The sequence below is a fragment of the Brachyhypopomus gauderio genome, unplaced genomic scaffold (assembly GCF_052324685.1).
Source record: "Brachyhypopomus gauderio isolate BG-103 unplaced genomic scaffold, BGAUD_0.2 sc62, whole genome shotgun sequence".
Classification (NCBI taxonomy): Eukaryota; Metazoa; Chordata; class Actinopteri; order Gymnotiformes; family Hypopomidae; genus Brachyhypopomus; species Brachyhypopomus gauderio.
Genome location: NW_027506883.1, coordinates 1,297,913 through 1,307,569, shown reverse-complemented (window position 1 = coordinate 1,307,569; position 9,657 = coordinate 1,297,913). Strand labels below are relative to the sequence as shown.

Sequence of the window (9,657 nt, the reverse complement as noted above, 5' to 3'; positions counted from 1 at the left end):
ACTGCCCCCACCCACCCTGAAGTCTGGGGGGAAAAATAATGCCATCTTGCTCAGTCAACTGGCTGTTATAGAGCAGTGCAATGGTGCATTTTGGTGCACACACACACCACCTCAGCACCACACTACGCTGCATTGATGCTGTAATTCGTGTAAAAGGAGCCCAGACCAAGTACTGACTGCATTTACTGTACATACTTTTCAGTAGGCCAACATTTCTTAGTTAAAAATCGTTTTTTCAGTTGGTCTTATAGAATATTCTAATTTTCTGAGATAATGATTTTGGGTTTTCATTGGCTGTAAGCCATAATCATCAACATTAACAGAAGTAAACACTTAAAATAGATCACTTTGTCATAAATCTATATAATATATGGATTTCACTTTTTGTATTTAATTACTGAAATAAATTAACTTTTTGATGATATTCTAACTTATTGAGATGTAGCTACCTGTAGTGTGAGTAATGGAGCCGCCATACTGTCATTATGATATACTGGGTCTAGTTGAACTAGTCTGACATCTTAAATATAACACTGGCCATTTAACATTTTTAGAATAAATATATAATCATCTCGCAATTAAGCTTATTTACAGTTTTTGATCAATTTTCCCAAGCAACATTTATACATTGCAGAACGAAACTTTAGTATTTTTAATCACCAATAATCTACCACAAGGTGTCAGTAGGGTTACATCTACCACAACTACGTGGGTTACCTCTATTTCCAACATTACCGCACTGCTAAAAGCATTGCAAAGGAATAAAAAACACCTTCCTTAGTTTTTTTAAGTACAGACGAAGATACTTGACTATATTTCACTAATTATATGGCAAATCATGTAGAATAAAGTATTGCATTTATTTTACTTGTTTGTATATTTGTTTGAATGATCATATTAAAGCCCTTAGTGCTTTCGGTTTTGCCTAAAGCCTCTTTGACAAATAAATAAATAGAAATACAGACGTGATGTGATTTGATGTGAAGGCAAGGAAGCGTGTTTGCAGACGTGAACCTTTATTCAGTGAATAGACGAGGGCGTGTGATACGAGTGCACGAAGTGACGCAGCTCAGCCCTTTAGCGCCATCCTCAAACGTGCAGCACACGCATCGGGCATTTTGCACTTTGGTGTTTTGGGAACTGTTTCTTTTTCACTTTCTCCATTTTAGAAAACACGCATACGCCGACACATCTTCAGCCCATCTGCAGAGACCTGCCACGGTGAGTTGTTTTCCCCCTTCAGTTTTCTGATCTTTGTCCGAGCGACACGAACTTTGCGGCTGTGTGTACAGAAAAGCCGCCCGAGCTGCGTGAGCGCTGGTCGGTTAGCCCAATAATCCTTCACCGTGTCACCAGACGGGATTAACTCGGGTCAGATTAACCACAGAGCTAGATTAACGACAGCAGCTACTTACTATTTGCTGCTTCCTGATTGCGATCATGTAAATTACCGCAAGCTAACTCGTGGCTAAAGAAGTTTGTTTTGTTTTGATCAACCAGATGTTGGTCCGACTAGGTTGCGAGATCTTCCGCAGTTTGGACTTTGTTACCCGACGGTCGCGGATTCCCGAGACTGTTCGTGATTTAAGCGAAGATGCGGATCTCTTTAGGAACAACTTTGTGCTGAAGTGAGCTAACTGGCCTGCTAGGTTTATAATGAAAGCGAGATGTGTTTGGGCAGGAAGCGCTTCAGCAGGAGCCGCTGCGGGTTTGGCGCTGCATCTGCGCCACTCGAGTGCGCCGCTCGAATGCGCTCGAATGCGCTCGAATCGCATCGAATTCAACGGATAAGACGCTGAAACGTGAGATGGACGCAGTGATGATTTTATAAGGCGAAACGCAGTTCCTTGAGAGATCTTTCAAAACTTGTATACTGTTGGTACTATATGCTGGCATTTCCTGTTTAGGAAAATTATAATCCCTCTTTTTATTTACGCGTTCAATTCTGTCCATTTCTCCAGAGACAGATACCCAGCATGTGTATTTAGAGGAAGACTAAATTAGAATGGCTTTTTTAAGATTAAATTTTTTACTTTTTTATTTTAGAAGTGTTTGTTTTACTAGATTTGTTATTGGCTACACCATAATTATCCTACTAGACTGTAAGTGATCAATGATGACCAGATACACTAATTCCGTTTATATAGAGCATAGCAGCCCTATCACTAACAAGCATGTAGTCAAACATTAAATGTTAAAACCTTCCACGATTGCATTTTATGCAGAGATTAGGCTACCTTCATGTTTCTTATCCCAGTGACTTTATAGTCTATAGAATATGCACTTTTGCACTTTACATAAAAGTTGCAGTAAACAACTATTAGCAAGTTCTTATCTGTAAGAACATTGGTAATAAAACTAACATGTTACAGTATTCAGCCTTGAATGATGTTTCAAAATACTGACAGCAGAGTTAAAGTATTTTTTCCATGACATCCTGTACAGATTCTCAGACCTCCTCAAATGTAACGATGACAAGAGTTTATCGGCAGCACCGAGGAGACTTTAACGTGACATGAAACTTTACTAATGGTTTTCAGTTGTGTCAATCCACGTCTTTGGTGCCATTTTGCTGTAACAGAATACTCAAATATTTGTTCTTTAATTAGGCTATTTAGCAGTTTTAGAATCACACCCTTGGTACCAGGAAAAAACTGCTGTGGGTAAATGGGTTCCATTTATGCTCAATTCTCTACAAATTCTAGTCAAGACTGAAATCCAGGGGCCCATAGAGTCCATGATGTTCACAGTGTTCAGTCATTTTACAGATATCTGCTTAGTTTGCTTTTGGAAATCACTTGTCTGTTTTAGAATACACATTGTCAAATCTGCAACCCATCTGAAAAGGTTTTTCTTTTGGAGATGTAATGTACCTCCAAAAGATATAATAATCCCTAGTAATCTAGTGCATAATATCCCTAGTAATCTAGACCAGGTGGAAATGGTGTCACTGGTGCAAACAAGGCAGCAGTCTGCACACGGGCGTGTGTTCCTGTGGCCAGTTTCTGCTGTTTTTCTTTCTGTCCTTTAGCAACGGCCTGGCCTCTCTCTGAGAGATCTGCCTTTCTGTCATTTTTGATCAGAGTATGATGGCAGTGCAGACATTGGCTCGTTACCATGGCCAGTTTCTCTGTACCAATAATGCATGCATCCATCATACAAGGAATGTACCCATACATTTTTAATGCAAGGAAACTCTCAAAAGGAATAAACGAACATAATGTCTGACCTTCACACAAACATGCAAAAAAAAAGGCTACTTTTCAGTGTGAAATGTAGTGTAATGCTGAATTGACCTTGATTTGACTACTTCTTTTGAGTATCTCACGGTTGGCACTCTCTGAAATGAATATTGTGTTGGAAAATGTGGTTTAAAGGAAGATAAATAAAGGAAGATCCTATATGTTCCTGTTTTACCGCTGGTTTTCCCCACACCTTGATACTAAACTCATTTCCTCATCTGAAGATTTAAGGCTGGTCTTTTGAAAGCGTCAGTCTCATTTCTCTCTGTGTAAACGCAGAGCAGGAACCTTCCTCTGTGCTTCAAATGTTGTCATGCTGCATTGCAAAGTAAACTGAATGAAAGTTTAAACTACTCTTGAATATGGTGGATTTGTATGCGTGTGTGTTTTGTGCACTACACAAATACTGACCAAATCAAATTTTTTTAGGCTGTTCACAATGTTTTATGTGAACTTTACCTGGCAATAATCTGAACAGATTATGCTTGCAAACCTACCCACATGCACAAAACATGGATACTTCACAAAGCACCAACATTTCAGAGGTAAACAATCAAATTCCTTTGGCTGTCTCTTCAAACACAGTATGACTGTAAAAAGCGAATATTTTTGAGAATTCTGTTAGGAAAATATTGAGAACCTTATTGCAGCATTTGAAGAAAGAAAACATACTCATCTCAAATCTTTTTTTTCTTTAATGCTGACCAAAATGACATTCAGTAAAACTGAAAAAAATAATGCTGAGGTGTACCGATGTATGTTTGAATCTTCAAGAGGCCTCCGTAATTGTTGTGGCATAACATTATTTTTACTTTTCTGAGACTTATTGTCTAATCATGTTAGAAATTATAAAGCTATAAACATTTAGAAAATAGTGTTTTTTTTTCTGTCTGATATTTCTTTGTAATGAGCTCCCATGAATTTATTAGTGACTACTTTTATTAGCTTGTTAGCATCACTATTAGCAATGGAATTTGATGCTGTTGACCAAGAATCAGATCAAATCTCTGAAGCTGATTGACCTAATGCAGTGGTTAATTCCCTGTCGTGCTTCGTTCTGGAGGAAGACAAGCTAACGAGCTTCATCATATCTTCTTGCCTTGGTTTTTGTTGTCATCAGTTATTTTGTCTCAATCACCACCTATTTTTCTTTTTTTCCCCGTCCCTATCTCTCCCTACTGGACATACAGTGTCCGTCTGAATGAACATCTAACATGAAACCACAGCTTGTTCCAAAGGATTCTGACGTTCGAACATTGGCTCTGCACTACATTTCCCCCGGGCACTTCTGTCGCGTGTGCTCAGTGTTAACCTGCCCTTATTTGAGAAGAGAACGAGGGGCCAATGGCTGACCTGCCAATTCCAGTGTAATCTGGCAAAGTCCAGTTGAGCTGCACAGTGCAAAGCTGTGAGGACACGTCCCACTAGAGGACGCCGGCCCTCGTGTCGTGCCCCCCCCCCCCCCCCCCCCCCCCCATGTCCCCCTCATCAAGACTGCTTCTGAAACTTTGCTCAGAAACGGTAGTCTGGTGGGTCAGGCGTGAAGAGCATCGGTGGCTGAGATGCTTTGCAATATTTCTAGGAGAAACCCTTTAATAACAGGACAGACAATAGTGTCTCTTTTTGTTGGAACTATAGATTTTAGAATGCTCACAACAGCTCTCGGTCACCATGCATACAGCAGCCCCAAATTAGCATGACTGGACCACCGGACATGTGTGTGCAACAGATGAACGATGACCCCTAACTGAGATCGATCTCCCTTTAACTGACTTGGTGTTTTACTGTGATTGAGGGTTTTTTTGGTAGCAGTGTGCACAAGGGTACTTACCAGATTCTATGTTGACGTGTTTTCAAAGACAACAAATGGAGTTAGGAGTGAAAGGGTGTGGAAGAGTGTCTCATAAAGAAACTTGTCAGGAGGTCTACGCAAATCAAAGCTGTTGGAAATGGTGTATGCATTTATTTACAGACATTTACCTCCTCCACATAGACAGGTCTGTACATGGGGAGACAATATACAAAATTCGTACGACATAAGTTTGCACTGGAAATATATATATGATCATTGCATAAACTATAGGTGCACTATCGATAACAATATAATGAGCTATAATTTGTGCAAGACTACAAAATGACTGATTTTGTAATAACACTATATAGTAATGAGAAATTATTTTATACATTGCCAAATATTCTGTCCTGGAATCCAGGGGTGGGTTTCCCGAAACGTTCGTAGCGCTAAGTACTTCGTAACCTCGTATGAAACGTACGAGGTTAAGAAGTACTTAGTGCTAAGAACGTTTCGGGAACCCCACCCCAGTTTTACAAACACATTTTTCAGGCACCACAGTTGATTTGAATTAGTAAGAAAAGGTTTCATCAATTTATTTGATAAATAATGCTAATAATCTAACGCTAGCCAATGACACTGTCTATTTACCAAGTGCTCTTAGAGGCCTTATTATTATTATTACAAACTGATCTATCGTGGGTCTTATTGCGATCCAACATGCTGGGTCGTCTCAGTTTCAGCTTCTTTCTTTGTTGCTTCTAGTTTGTTGCGTTATGTTCTGTATCACACCTAATACAGACATGAATTATGTTGCTACAACCAAAGAAAATCCTTTTTCTTTGTGGTCTACTTCTTGACGTAGCTGCTATTCTGGAAACTTCAGCTCTGCTTTTGCTGGTTGATTTGAGGCATGTCAGCTTTCTGTTTCACACCGGAGAAATGGCATGTGGGACAGTTTACAATATTAATAATGTATTATAACTAATAAAGTCCCACAATGCCGCTTACCTTCTCCTCTCCTCATGAGCTAATATAACAGCTATGGCCTCCTGACCCTCTCTTGTTGCCACAGCAACACTGGTTCATGGGATAGCCAATCATGTGGTAGGCCTTTCCCATGTGTTTGCTAAACTTTTTTTTCTCTATCTTTTGGATAAACAATCTCCTGTTTTGCAAACCATAAACCTTTAATGTACAAATTGAATTAGCCACTTCCAGACTGGTATCCGTGCTCAGAGTTTCCGAGTTCATAACAAGTAGACTTTTTCAGTGCCAGGGTCCCTCTTGAAAGGGGGCAGTTAAAGTAAGTTCTCTGAATGACGTACAGGTATGTCTAGTTTCAGTTTAGCCACCGACTCATCTTCACATCCTCTGTGCTGCAGATGAAACATGGCCATACCCCTGTTGCCCTAGTAACAAAATAATTAATGTGATTGTCCTGTAAATTGCCTTAATTACTTTGATGACAACTTTGCATGCTCTTCAAAGAGACCTATTATTATGCTGTCTGGTTTTTCCCCTTTTTTTCTTGAATGAAACAATTCCTCGACCAAGTCAGTCACCTAACATCATTGATGCAAAATCTTTGCATCAAAGCTTCTTTTAATTCAAATAACTTTTTCCATGGTATTCCCACGGCCCATGGTGACTTGCACGGAATTTGTGCAAAACATCCATTAAGCTGAAAACAGATTCAGTAGCTAAATCCAGGGCTCGCTAACAACAAAAATGTGGGAAATGTTATAGTGCAAATTCTAAAATGTCATAGCGAGGTGATATTTCTACCCTAGAAGGGCTGAAGAATAATAAGAAGCCTAATGTGACTATTTTGAAGCATTTTTTGCATATTTTCCTGGAACAATTCAAGGGAGGTGGGAAGTCATGCTGCTGCTATTGTATTGAATGTTAACTGGCAAAGTAGCTAGTTCGCTAACTATGTGAAACTGTTGAATTGTGGGAAGGCTAGGCTAGCCATGCTAGCTCTAATTTCTTAGCATCTGTTGTCCATTTTGGTCGGCACTGGGGCTGACCTAAATAGCAAGTGTATGACCTATGACCTAAATAACAAGTGTATGACCTATGACCTAAATAAGAATAAATAAGAAATGAAAAATCTACACTTCAGTCAACCAGTGTACAAACTGTTCTTACCACGATAGCTGTTTAACATCTACACATTACCTATGACATATAAGAGACCTACAAAGAAGAAAATAAAACCACTCTGAAACACATGCTGCAGTCTAGCTTGTGAAGGTCGACTGGGTCTGCCAACTTGTTCTACCTGACTTTCAGGATCGGACTCTGGCTCAAACTGGCACACCGACGCCATTTTTGGCTACACCTGTGGTTCACGGTGGCTCGGGAGAGGAGTGTTGGTCTGCAGTTTGGATGGAGCGCTGGCAGTTGGCCAGCCTGAATGAATTCTGCAAGATGGGCAATCGGAGCACACAGTAGTTATTGTGAGAGGAGATCTAACAGAGCTTGAAGTAGATGTGGTAAAGCTCCTGAAAGTTATAGTGGCTGAAGATGTTTGTCTTGGAGACATGGAGCCTGCATTAACAGTGCTGACTGTAGTCAGTGGGGAGGCCAGGACAGAACTGTTGTGTTGATGAATGCTTCTTGATATGATGGGCAGTGGAGCTGGAAGCATTGAGTACACATTACTAGCTGTCTAGCTAGCCTCCTGGCTAGCTGGCTAGCTGGCTGGCTAGCTAGAAACTGCTTCTGTGCAGAATTCGTAATTTATTCTTTATAAAATTATTTTTACTTATTTTTTTATTATTTCGTATTTGTCTTTTGCCTATATGTTTGCTTTGTGAAAGTATAGTATATAATAATCTAGATGAGTGAATATGGTTTTGGCTAAGCTGACTAGCCTGTAGTTTGAGATTTCTGTAGTTGAGGCTGTACAAATTTCTGTACTCTACTTTATACTTGTATACTACTATATATATTACATGTTTCACTATTTTTGTGAAGCAAACCCTTGAACAAACATATTTCAAGCAACAATAATATTGATCTCTTTCAGTAAATGTGTAATTTCATATAAAATGTGAAAGAATTTTTGAAAATTTGCCTCATATTTCCAGGTTTAGGACCATATTATTTATTTATGCAATACTCTAAGTCAATGTAACCTCATTAGGAAGAGAGCTGAGATTGTTCTGAACATTTTGATATGAGACATGTGGGTAAAATGCTATAATTAAGTATGTTTAGAGACACATTTATGTAACCATGCTTAAACAGCAAAAATGCCCCTAGACTTGCTAGGGTTAATGTTGCCAGCGGGGCTGTATATGGCTTTAGTCTCTTGGAAGGAAACATGGACTTTACAGGCTGTGAGTGCTAGTGGCGTATTGCTTAAAGAGGTGGGTCCTGGTTTAAAAAGTCAACTTGCAGCGGGTTGAGACACCAGACGTCACTGTTGAGACGTCTGGAGGTGTCATGAGCCTAATTCAACGAAACACCAAGGAAGTGAGGTGCCTGCCTATTTAATATCTTATCCTGTCTATATGTACGATAATAATCAGTTCATACACAGGCGTTCAACAATCACAAACATTTTGTCTTTACATTTTACCAGTAATCAGTAATGAGAACATAGTTTTTACCACTATCTGCATATTAATGTCTACATGTCTGTGTTACTGTAAACATTAATACAAATATTGCAGAAGCAATTAGGCTAAGCGACAAGTGCAAAAAATGGCATGACGTAAAGGCATTAACCACATGAATGCAATTGTGCACACCTGGAGGCCCACGTTCACTCCCTGGGTGCTGGGTAATTGTGGTTGTGCACACCTGGAGGCCCACGTTCACTCCCTGGGTGCTGGGTAATTGTGGTTGTGCACACCTGGAAGCCCACGTTCACTCCCTGGGCGCTGGGTAATTGTGGTTGTGCACACCTGGAGGCCCACGTTCACTCCCTGGGCGCTGGGTAATTGTGGTTGTGCGCACCTGGAGGCCCACGTTCACTCCCTGGGCGCTGGGTAATTGTGGTTGTGCGCACCTGGAGGCCCACGTTCACTCCCTGGGCGCTGGGTAATTGTGGTTGTGCACACCTGGAGGCCCACGTTCACTCCCTGGGCGCTGGGTAATTGTGGTTGTGCACACCTGGAGGCCCACGTTCACTCCCTGGGCGCTGGGTAATTGTGGTTGTGCACACCTGGAGGCCCACGTTCACTCCCTGGGTGCTGGGTAATTGTGGTTGTGCACACCTGGAGGCCCACGTTCACTCCCTGGGCGCTGGGTAATTGTGGTTGTGCACACCTGGAGGCCCACGTTCACTCCCTGGGCGCTGGGTAATTGTGTCACGTCTGTGTCCCGTATGGAGCAGGATGTGATCAAGACGTGAACGTTTGCTCCGCTGCCGTCATATCTCCGCCATATCTCCTCCACAAAGGAAGCTGAGAAGCTCGGATATGGCTCACTTGTCCATCTCGTCATCTTCCTTAGCTACAGCGTGTGTCTGTCTTTATGCACTTGTTTTACAACATGACGAACCTCTTCTGTGTCGTTCATTTATAAATAACTATGGTTAAATGTTTAATTATAAATGTTTATTTATTTAACCATGAACACATATGATTCATCAGAACCAGGGAAAAC

At 40.7% G+C, this 9,657-nt stretch overlaps 1 protein-coding gene across 1 annotated transcript in view; it reads left to right on the top strand.

The window, feature by feature from the left end:
- Positions 1-1,036: 1,036 nt before the first annotated feature.
- ncalda (neurocalcin delta a) overlaps positions 1,037-9,657 on the top strand; it is a 38,322-nt gene continuing 29,701 nt past the window's right edge. Inside the window, exon 1 of the mRNA XM_076988437.1 lies at positions 1,037-1,221. The gene's annotated coding sequence lies outside the window, so the exon portion shown is untranslated. The remainder of the gene's footprint in view (positions 1,222-9,657) is intronic.